We start from the raw sequence: 9,722 nt of genomic DNA, 5'->3' as shown, positions 1-9,722 counted from the left end.
TTACTAACAAGTCATCAATATATAAGCAGATGATTGTTATATATTATTCCATAACATGAACATAGACATCATAATCGGATTTTCATTTGACAAATCCCAATTCAACTAAGTATGGGTCGATCTTCTTGTTCCATGCCCTAGGTGTCGGCTTGAGACCATAGAGCGCTTTGTGCAACTTGTATACTTTCCTTGCTTCCTTCTGAATTACAAACCCAGGAGGTTGTGTGACATATACCTCTTCATCTAGAGGACCACTAAAAAATGTTGATTTCACATCTAAGTGAAAATGTCGATCAACCTTGATTGCATGCCAAGGAGACGACTAGTCAAACAGTCTCCAATATTGCTACTGGTGCATATACTTCAGAGTAGTTGATTCCTTCTCTCTGAATAAAACCTCGAACTACCAAACTCACCTTATGTATGGCTATCCATTGTGCTTCAAATTGAACATCCACTTCACTTTGATAGCTTCTGTATGTGCTAGAAATTAGATTAACTCCCATGTGTTGTTTCTTTCGATTGCTTGTAACTCTTCGACCATAGTTTACTTTCATTGTTTATTGTTTAAGGCTTCTCTATAGTTGATTGGTTTAGAACCTGCAAGTAAGGAGAAATGAACTAATTCTCCATCTGGTGTGACTTCATCATCACTGGTCACTTCATAGTCTTGAAGTCTTGTTGGACTAGCTCTAGTTCTTTAAGGTCTTTGACTAGTACTAGCTACACCTTCTTCGACTTCGACTATGTCGGGCATGTCAGTAGCTACTTCAACTTGACTGGAATATCACCGACTTCGACATCATTACTTGCTTCATCGAAATCATAGCTCACCAATGGCTTATCAATTGCATCACTTGAATTCCAATCCTAGGCAGAGTTTTCATCAATCATAATATCTCGACTTATCAAGATCTTCTTATTAGTTAGATTGAACAACCTGTGTGCACCAGCTTTATGATATCCTACCAAAATCATAGGTTCACTCTTGTCGTCAAGCTTCCTTCTTCTAGCATCAAGGACATACTTGTAACAGATAGAGCCAAACATCTTTAGATGACTCATTGATGGTCGTTTTCCATTCCAAGCTTCTTCAGGAACCTTGTTCTTCAATTTCTTGGTAGGACACATATTCAAAATATAAACAGCAGTGGAAACAACTTCACCCCATAAAGATTTTGGCAAATTCTTCTACTTCAGCATGCATCTCGCCATGTCCAATATGCCCATGTTTCTTCTTTCTACTATTCCATTATGTTGATGCGTGTAAGGAGCAGTTACCTCATGATCAATATCATGTTCTGCACAAAATTCTTCAAATATATTGGACGTGTATTTGCCACCTCAATTTGTTCGCAGAACTTTGATCTTCTTTTCACTCTGGTTTTCGACAAGCATCTTGAATCTCTTAAAGATTTCAAATACTTCATCCTTTTGCTTGATCACATAGATCCACATCTTTTGAATAAACTCATCAACAAACGAAACAAAATACATGTTTCCACCAATAGTATGCTCCTCAAAAGGGCCACATACATATGAATGTACAACTTCGAGTATGCAGGAGGATCTCATTGGCATAGTCGAAACAAAAGACTTTATGGATTACTTTCCGACTAGACAACCTTCACAAAGTTTGTCGGGCATCTCAATACTTGGTATACCAGTTACCATATCTTGAGTAATCAGTTGATTGAGTGGTTGAAAGTTCAAATGTTCAAACCTCAAATACCACAGCCAATTATTCTTGTGGTCGACAATGGTTTTTAAATATTGTACTTCAGTCGAATTGATCATGGTCTTGAAAGTCTTATTCTTCGACAAAGGAGATTTCAATCAAATTATTATGAGTGTCGAACAGTTCCAAGGCTCCATTTTTCATAATTACTGAAAAACCTTTTTCAACCAGTTGTCCAACACTTAGCAGATTGCACTTTATTCCAGGTACATAGAGTACATCTTTGATCATAGTTTTTCCTCAATTGCTCCTTTGAATAACTATGTCGCCAGTACCTTCTGCTTGCAACGAGCTATTATCAGCAAGTTTGACCTTGCTCTTCTTCGACGAGTTGAAATCTTCTAACCACACTTTTCGACCAGTCATGTGATTCAAGCAGCTCGAGCCAAGGAATCCGATCTTGGAGTCGACATGGTTATCTGCAACTGCAGCCATAACCAACATATCTTCATAATCATCTAAATCTTGGCGTGTAAGGTTCGCTCCTTCCTCCTTGCCTTTTGTCACTCCTTTTTCTTTATTGTACCAACAATTCTTGGTCATGTGACCCCACTTTTCACAGTTATATCATTGCACACCTTTTTTCTCTTTGTCTTTTTGAAAGGAGTTTCCTTCTCCTCTTTTCGAGGATTCAGAAACCCTATCGTCGGCCTTATGCTTTTAAGGGTTCAACCAAGACTTCTTGCTCTGAGTCTTGTCTCCTTAGCCTTTGAATTTATTGGACCCACCATGCTTCTTCCAAGCCTGAGCATGCAGTGCTTGTATCAAATCTTGAACCTCTTTCCTTTCGACAATCCTAATCTGCGCATCCAACGAACCAACCAAATCTTCCAGTTTTATGGTTTCAAGATTGTTGGATTCTTGAATAGCTACGATAGTGTGATCAAAGTAAGAGGTCAACGTACGCATTACCTTCCCAACCATCATCTTATCAGTTAGGGTTTCACCACAACCCTTCATGAGATGGACGAGATTCTACACCTTCGACACATAACATGCAATCTTTTCATCTTCTCCCATCTGCAGCAATTCATATTATCGTTGTAAAGTCTGAAATTTGACGAATTTGACTTTCTCACATTCTTCATAGTACTTTCTCACCTCATTCATAATACTTCACATTAATTGCATTTTAGAGTTAATTTGAGTTTCATTTATAGTGGTTATGATAGTATAAATTTTGAACCACATCTCAGTTATTACAGATTCTGATTCATAACCGATCTTTCAATTATGTTAGAAAGTTAATTACACTTTTTCTCTCTTTTCATTTTTTTCATCTTCAATCTTGTGTACAAACATTCTGGATGTGTATAAACATTCTGGAGAGGTCATAAATGTAATTAACTTATAATTTTATAGGAGAAAGAAAGTGAACTACAAAATTATATCCAGGACAATTTACAAAGTACAATTACAATACGTTGATAAGTATAGAAAGAATAAGTAAATGCTAAAAACGTCAAGTAAACATTGTTCCTCAAAACTAACCAAAAAAAACTTACCAAGTACCAAATTTAATGTAGTACAATGGAAGTTGATGTACTACTTTGCTCTAAAAGTGATTTCATGTTTGTAAGTACGGTTATAACTTATACATATAGAACATATGTATAGAGTCTTGCAAAGGAAATATAGACCTCATTATAAAATATATATTATGAATCAATTTATCGTTATTGAGGAAACATCATTGAGTGCAACTTTGATGAAATCTAATATGACATGTTCACATAATTTCATCGACGCTACACTCAGTTATGTTTTTTTTCTAATATGGTCTTGTCTTCTGCATCTCGGTTACTATATCCTAAGTTAATTTCTTCCTTGTTTAATTCTTATGAAATTTTTTAGGTATTCCTTTTCTTCCTTCATTTTATTTTCATAATTCTTTTTGGCAATTTCAAAAATTTAGGGATTCTTTACGGTGCCGTCTACTCTGTTTGATATGTAAGCGAATGAAATTTTTACATGTTTTTCCCTTTCAATTTCTACCATTTAGCGACGGCTTTAAACTGTTACTAATTCTCCGTGATATATTTTATGACGGTTTAAAATCGCCCATAAATGATTAAAAAAAAAATTGAAATTTTATGACGTTTTAAAACCGCCGCTAAATATTAAAAAAAAACTTAAAAAACCTATTGAGGTCTCTCATGTTAGACAAAATCATTCTTTTATCTAGATTCAAGAATAAAGTATCATGATAACATATTGTTTATTGATCAATCAAGGAAACCATGCAATGCAATTCACTTTGCCCTTTTCTTATGAAGGAATTCGAGGAAACACTATTACAAACTCAGAGCATTATAACAAGTAATATATCTATTGAAGTAATTAATCTCCATGCCCACTTCAATTTAGGGCTTGCCTATTTTAGTTTTAAAAGAATAGATCTTTATTTTTATTTCTAGAAATGATTTTTATGAAAATATATTTAAGAGTATTAAAAAACTTATGTATTTATTATATATTAAAAATTTATTTTTGACATCTAATATAATTATATATTATTGAAGATTAAAACATAGTTAAAATTATATTTTTTTCAAATAAATGTATCTCAAAAGTTATTTTTATAAATAAAAAATTAAATACTTCAAATTTAATTAATTATTTTAAATTTTGTTATTCAAAAATATAATTATAGTAAAATGATGAAATGTCTAAAATAATATTTTTTAAATAATACAATATTAGAAATTTTAAAGTTTTCTTAAACTTTTAATAAAAAAACAAAACTATACAATACTATAAAAAATATTTTTAAAAATAACTGAAACAATCATACCCTTAATCTCTAAAAAAATGCAATCTAAGTGTCGTTTAAATAAGTTTTAGGACCTGTTTGAAACTGTTTTAAACAAGTGTTTTATAATTTTTAAAAGTTGAAAAACAAAAAACTTGTTTTATTACATTTGTTTTTCAAAATTATTTTTAAAAACACTTTTAAAATTCAGTGTTTTAAAATCTAAAAAACTGAAACTATCAAAATATATTTTGATTTTCAATTCTCAGATTTAGTTTTCAATTTTTAATTGAGGTAAGCTAAAAAAAACACGAAAAACACACTCTTTTCATTAATAGCATTATATCACTTTACACATTACACGTATGTTAATAGAAATAAGTTTTAAAAATTAATTTATAAATCAAGAGTTTTGAAGAGAGAGAAAATGTTGATAGTCTAACTTTTAAAAATTATTTAAATAATATTATAAATTTGTCATTAATTAAAAAAGATCTTTTTTTTCCTCTTCTTAGTTTCAAAAACTAAAAAACAAAATCAAAAACTTTCAAAACTTATTTTAATTTTTTAATTTTTAAAAATCTCAAATAGAGAATAGTTTTATAAAGGTATTATTAGTCCCTAAATCCTTTAACTTAATTTAAAGTTTTACTTTGGTCCTTTAATTAAAAAAGGTTAGACTTTCGTCCCTTAAAACTGTTTCGTTGGTATTATTGGTCTCTTCCGTTAGTTTTTCAGAAAACCGGTTAACTTTGCCAACGTGGCATGATAACTAGGATATTGAGTCAGCAAATTTATTTAAATAATTATTATTTTATTTAAATTTGAGGGTTTTATTTTCGGGGGTTAAAATCCCCACAAATTGTTAATAATGTTTAAGAAAAATGATAATTCTTCTCCTTTCAACATTCATACAAGTATAACTAAGAACACTAGCAATACACAATAATGTTTAATTGAGAAAGTACTAATAAAAACCACTCGCAGGTTTGAAAAATTACTTTTCTCATTAACATTAGCATCTTCAACAAATATTAAAACCAAACAAAGCTTATCAGTAAGTGAACCATCAATTTCATCGAGTTAATCAAGTGCCTCTTTAATAGCAGCACAAAACCACTCTACATTATTCACCATTCCTAAGATACACCACTTATACATCTCATAACAAAAACCATTCACAACAATATTCATGAACTTTCATCAATGAACATGTTACAATAACAACAATACAACAACTATGATGATATCAATGGCTCAAAATACTTAAGAAGCAAAGAAATCTGGAGGGAAAAAAATATAAGTGGGAAGAAACAGAGAATCAACAAATCGTCGCACCTCTTCAAACATTTCTCAACCACCACACAGAACCACTTTCTACATCCAACGCTGTTTTACCACCAACAACACAACAACAACACCTCACATGTCAAAGCTAAACCAAAAAAAAAACATAAGCAGAAATTCAAAAAAAGAAGCAAAGGTGGATCTGTGAAACTCGGAGAACCGACAATATAACCAAAGTTATCGTGAAACAAAATCGATTGTTACCTTGTCGAATGCCACGACCTCCACACGAGCGTTGCAAACCATCACCACAGATCTATCAGTATCTCTCATCCCCTTTTAGAATTTGATTATTGAATCTTGATTTAATTTGTTGCTATTGATGTTCTTCATTTATTTTACTTGAAAATAAAATTGGGTGAGTGTGAATCCGAGTGAAACTGAGAGAGCATGATGTTGATGTTGGTGTAGAACCGAGTAAAAAAAATGATGTTTATTATTCATTTTCTAAGAAATGGTTATGGTGAGGAAGAAGAGATGAACATTGAAAAAGAGAGATAATTGTTTGAACCGAGGTAGAAGAAGAGGTTTAGAGAGAGAGTTAACATGGTATTGTGACAACTAGGATTTTGGTGTTAGGGAAGGGAGAAGAATGAAATTTCTGAATGTTTAATAAATAAAACATAAACTTCAAAATAAATAAAAAATCCATCTCAAATAAATATAATGACAACTAAATTGCCATTTAGGAAACGCTTAACTTTTTGCTAATTTAACAGAAATGATCAATCGTACTAACAGAGCAATTTTAAGGGATTGCAATGTAACGTTTTTTAATTAAGGACTAAAATAAAACATTAAATTAAATTAAGTATCAAAAGATAAATTAAGCCTTTTATAAAATTAAACCACCAAACAAGTTTTATGATTTTCAAATTTTAAAAATTAAAAAACAGTTTTACAAAACTAAATCAAACAAATTTCTCTATTTTCTTTTAGGAAAGTCTAGAAATCTAGTGGAGAGTCTTGTTTAAATCTAATTTTCAAACTCTAGTTGAAATAGTCTATTGAAAAATATTATTATAAAACAACTTATTGTAAATTTGATATTGTTTATTTGATTAAACTTATGAAGTCTGGACTCGGATACGGACACGTGATACGACACAGACACGAGGATTCTGCTAATGTAAAAAATATAGGAAATAAAATTACACCGATCAAATTCCAAATCCACCAAATTATGTAACTTAGATAAACAACAAATTCCACCAACCAAAAAATACAAAACCGAAAAACATCTAAAAAATTACACTAGAAGATAGGGAAGATGAAAAAACTTTATGGAGACAGAAGCAGCGGCATGCGACATAGATGAAAATAATCAGAGAAGATAAGAAAACATTGTGGAGTAAGAAGCAACGGCGTGCGGCAAAATTGAAAATAACTAGAGAAGATAAACAATCCCGTGGAGAACATAAGAGTGGAATACGAAGAAGAAGAAAATAAAGAATCCTAATTGTGTTGTTTTTATAGTGGGGAAGTGGAATATGAAAGGTAAAAAACTCATTTTTATTTAAAAAATCTAAAATATTTTGAATTGAGTCGTGTCTTTTATTTAAAATAAGGTGTCATATTCATGGGCGGATCTAGACATTATATATTGGTCTGGCTAAACATGAAAGAAACTATAAAATAATTTTTTAGGTTCAAATCCCATTAAGAATTTTTTGTATTTTTTCATTTTTTAATATCAAAAGTCAAAATAAATTTAAATTAAAATGCCAACGTGAAAAAAAAATGAAAAATGAAAAATAAAAGTAAAAATGGTCATACACGTCATTAAATAAAATAAAAGATTAAGAAAAAAGTTGTCATGTCAGAGATGATGGTGACTGAGTTTTTTTTAGAGATCAAAGATTTTTAATGTGGGTCGTGTGTATTCTTCCGTAGAATAATTTTTCTATGCTGCGAATATTTTAGACGAATTATAACTCTCTCTAAATTGATGATCGATGAGCATTATAGTCGATTTAATATATATATATATATATATATATATATATATATATATATATATATATATATATATATATATATATATATATAAATATAATAAAAAAAGATTTTGATGTGGCTAAAGTCACACTTAACCTCAATGTGAACCCGTCAATGGTCATATCCGTGTTTGTTGCATTTCAATTGCTTTTATTCGTTGAATACTTCAAAAACGAACTAATCAAATATATATCATATGAATATCTGTGACGACACAACGACACAATCTATTAGTGCCTTATTGGAGCTTCGTAGGCAATATCACTTATTGATACGATGTATCAATGAGATTGCTCAATAAAAACTTTGACTTTCAATTTGAGACATAGAAGAAAAGCTTAGTTGCATTATAATACATCTAGAATGGCTACGTAAGCACGATACATTAGTACTGCATCATGAAGTTCATTTAGCTGCATAGTTCAATTCTTAAATTAAATGAGCTACATAGTTCAATTCTTCAATCAAATGATAAATGTTAAGTTACAATACTTAAATGACTTTATTTACTTAATTGATTTTAGTCTAAAAACTCTAACTCCAACAATAGAAACAAAAATAAAAATTAAATTTGATTTTATTCTATTATGATCTAACTAACCAAAGTATATGGAAAAGATTTTAAAGAGTCCTAACCAAATCATGATCAAATTTGCTACTAAATTTAGGATTACTAGATTAAGCATAACTCTTTGACTTCCTACCATTACATCAACATCAGTATGTCATTCTATCCATAAATCGGCCTCTAAAACATCTTTGTGTGCAGAAGAGAATCCAAATCCCATTAAAATATATATAAATTTGTTGAAGTTGGTTGAAAGTATACATATTGATACTCTTTATGGTAGAGTATGATTGTCAGTGAAGACAATGAAAGATTATGTATTATTTTCAATCAAGTTGGAGATTGTTGGGGTTGGTTGAAAATATACATGTTGAAGAAGTCTCACATCGTTTTATTTTGTAAATGAAGAGAGAGTCAAATGCTATATATAAGATACAAGTTCTTTGAAGTCTCACATCTCTTAGTTTTGTGAAGGAATGGGGAGTACAAGGCTATATATAGATTTCAATTCTTCATCTCAAGATGTACCACTCAAAAACACTTTAAGTTTGTATTTGACTTTTTATGTGTTTCTCTTATACTCTTGGTTTAGAATATTGTGAGGGGTAGTTAAATATTTCCTTTAGAGAGTGTGGGTGTATTGGAGCCTTTGGGTGGTTGAGGATAGTCTATATGTTGTAACAATTTTCACCTAGTGTTATTCTCTGATTGTCATTTGACAATAGTCGTGGTTTTTTCTCTGGTGTTGGAGTTTCCATGTTAATCTCTTGTATTGTTATTGTGTTCCTCTTTTTCTCTATGTTTTGTTTGTTTTTTCCCATCAACAAGTGATGAAAGTCCATCATTGCATAAAATTGGTCGAAGAAATGGATCAAAACAAGTCAAAGAGGAGAAAAAATAAAGAAGAAAGACCAAAGAATGAGGAAAAAATAATTAAGTGTGAAGAAATTGGACTTAGTGAAAAATTAGGTGAAAGGGGGAGCAAAAGTGTGCAGTCACTAGAATAATCACGCGCAACGAAGACTTCTTTTTGCAGCATCAGAAGTGGTTTTTGAGAGCATTTGGAGTCATTGGAGGTCAATCCTTCAAGGGATGTTATATGCAATTTTCCTCAATTGTTTTTTATATTGTATTTTGAATTATGAGTAGCTAAACTCCTCTAGGTTATGTTGTGTTTTGATGAACCTATTTCAATATTGTTGGGCAATATGTTGATTTGACTTTGCATGAATGTTTTAATCTATAATTCTATTCAATTGTTTCTTGTTCGTCATGTTTTTTATGTGAGATACTCTTTTAATCTGATTTTATGAACATAT

The sequence above is a fragment of the Lathyrus oleraceus genome, chromosome 1, assembly GCF_024323335.1.
Source record: "Lathyrus oleraceus cultivar Zhongwan6 chromosome 1, CAAS_Psat_ZW6_1.0, whole genome shotgun sequence".
NCBI classification, from domain to species: Eukaryota; Viridiplantae; Streptophyta; class Magnoliopsida; order Fabales; family Fabaceae; genus Lathyrus; species Lathyrus oleraceus.
The sequence above is the reverse complement of the archived record's forward strand: the minus strand, read 5'-3'. Positions refer to the sequence as shown.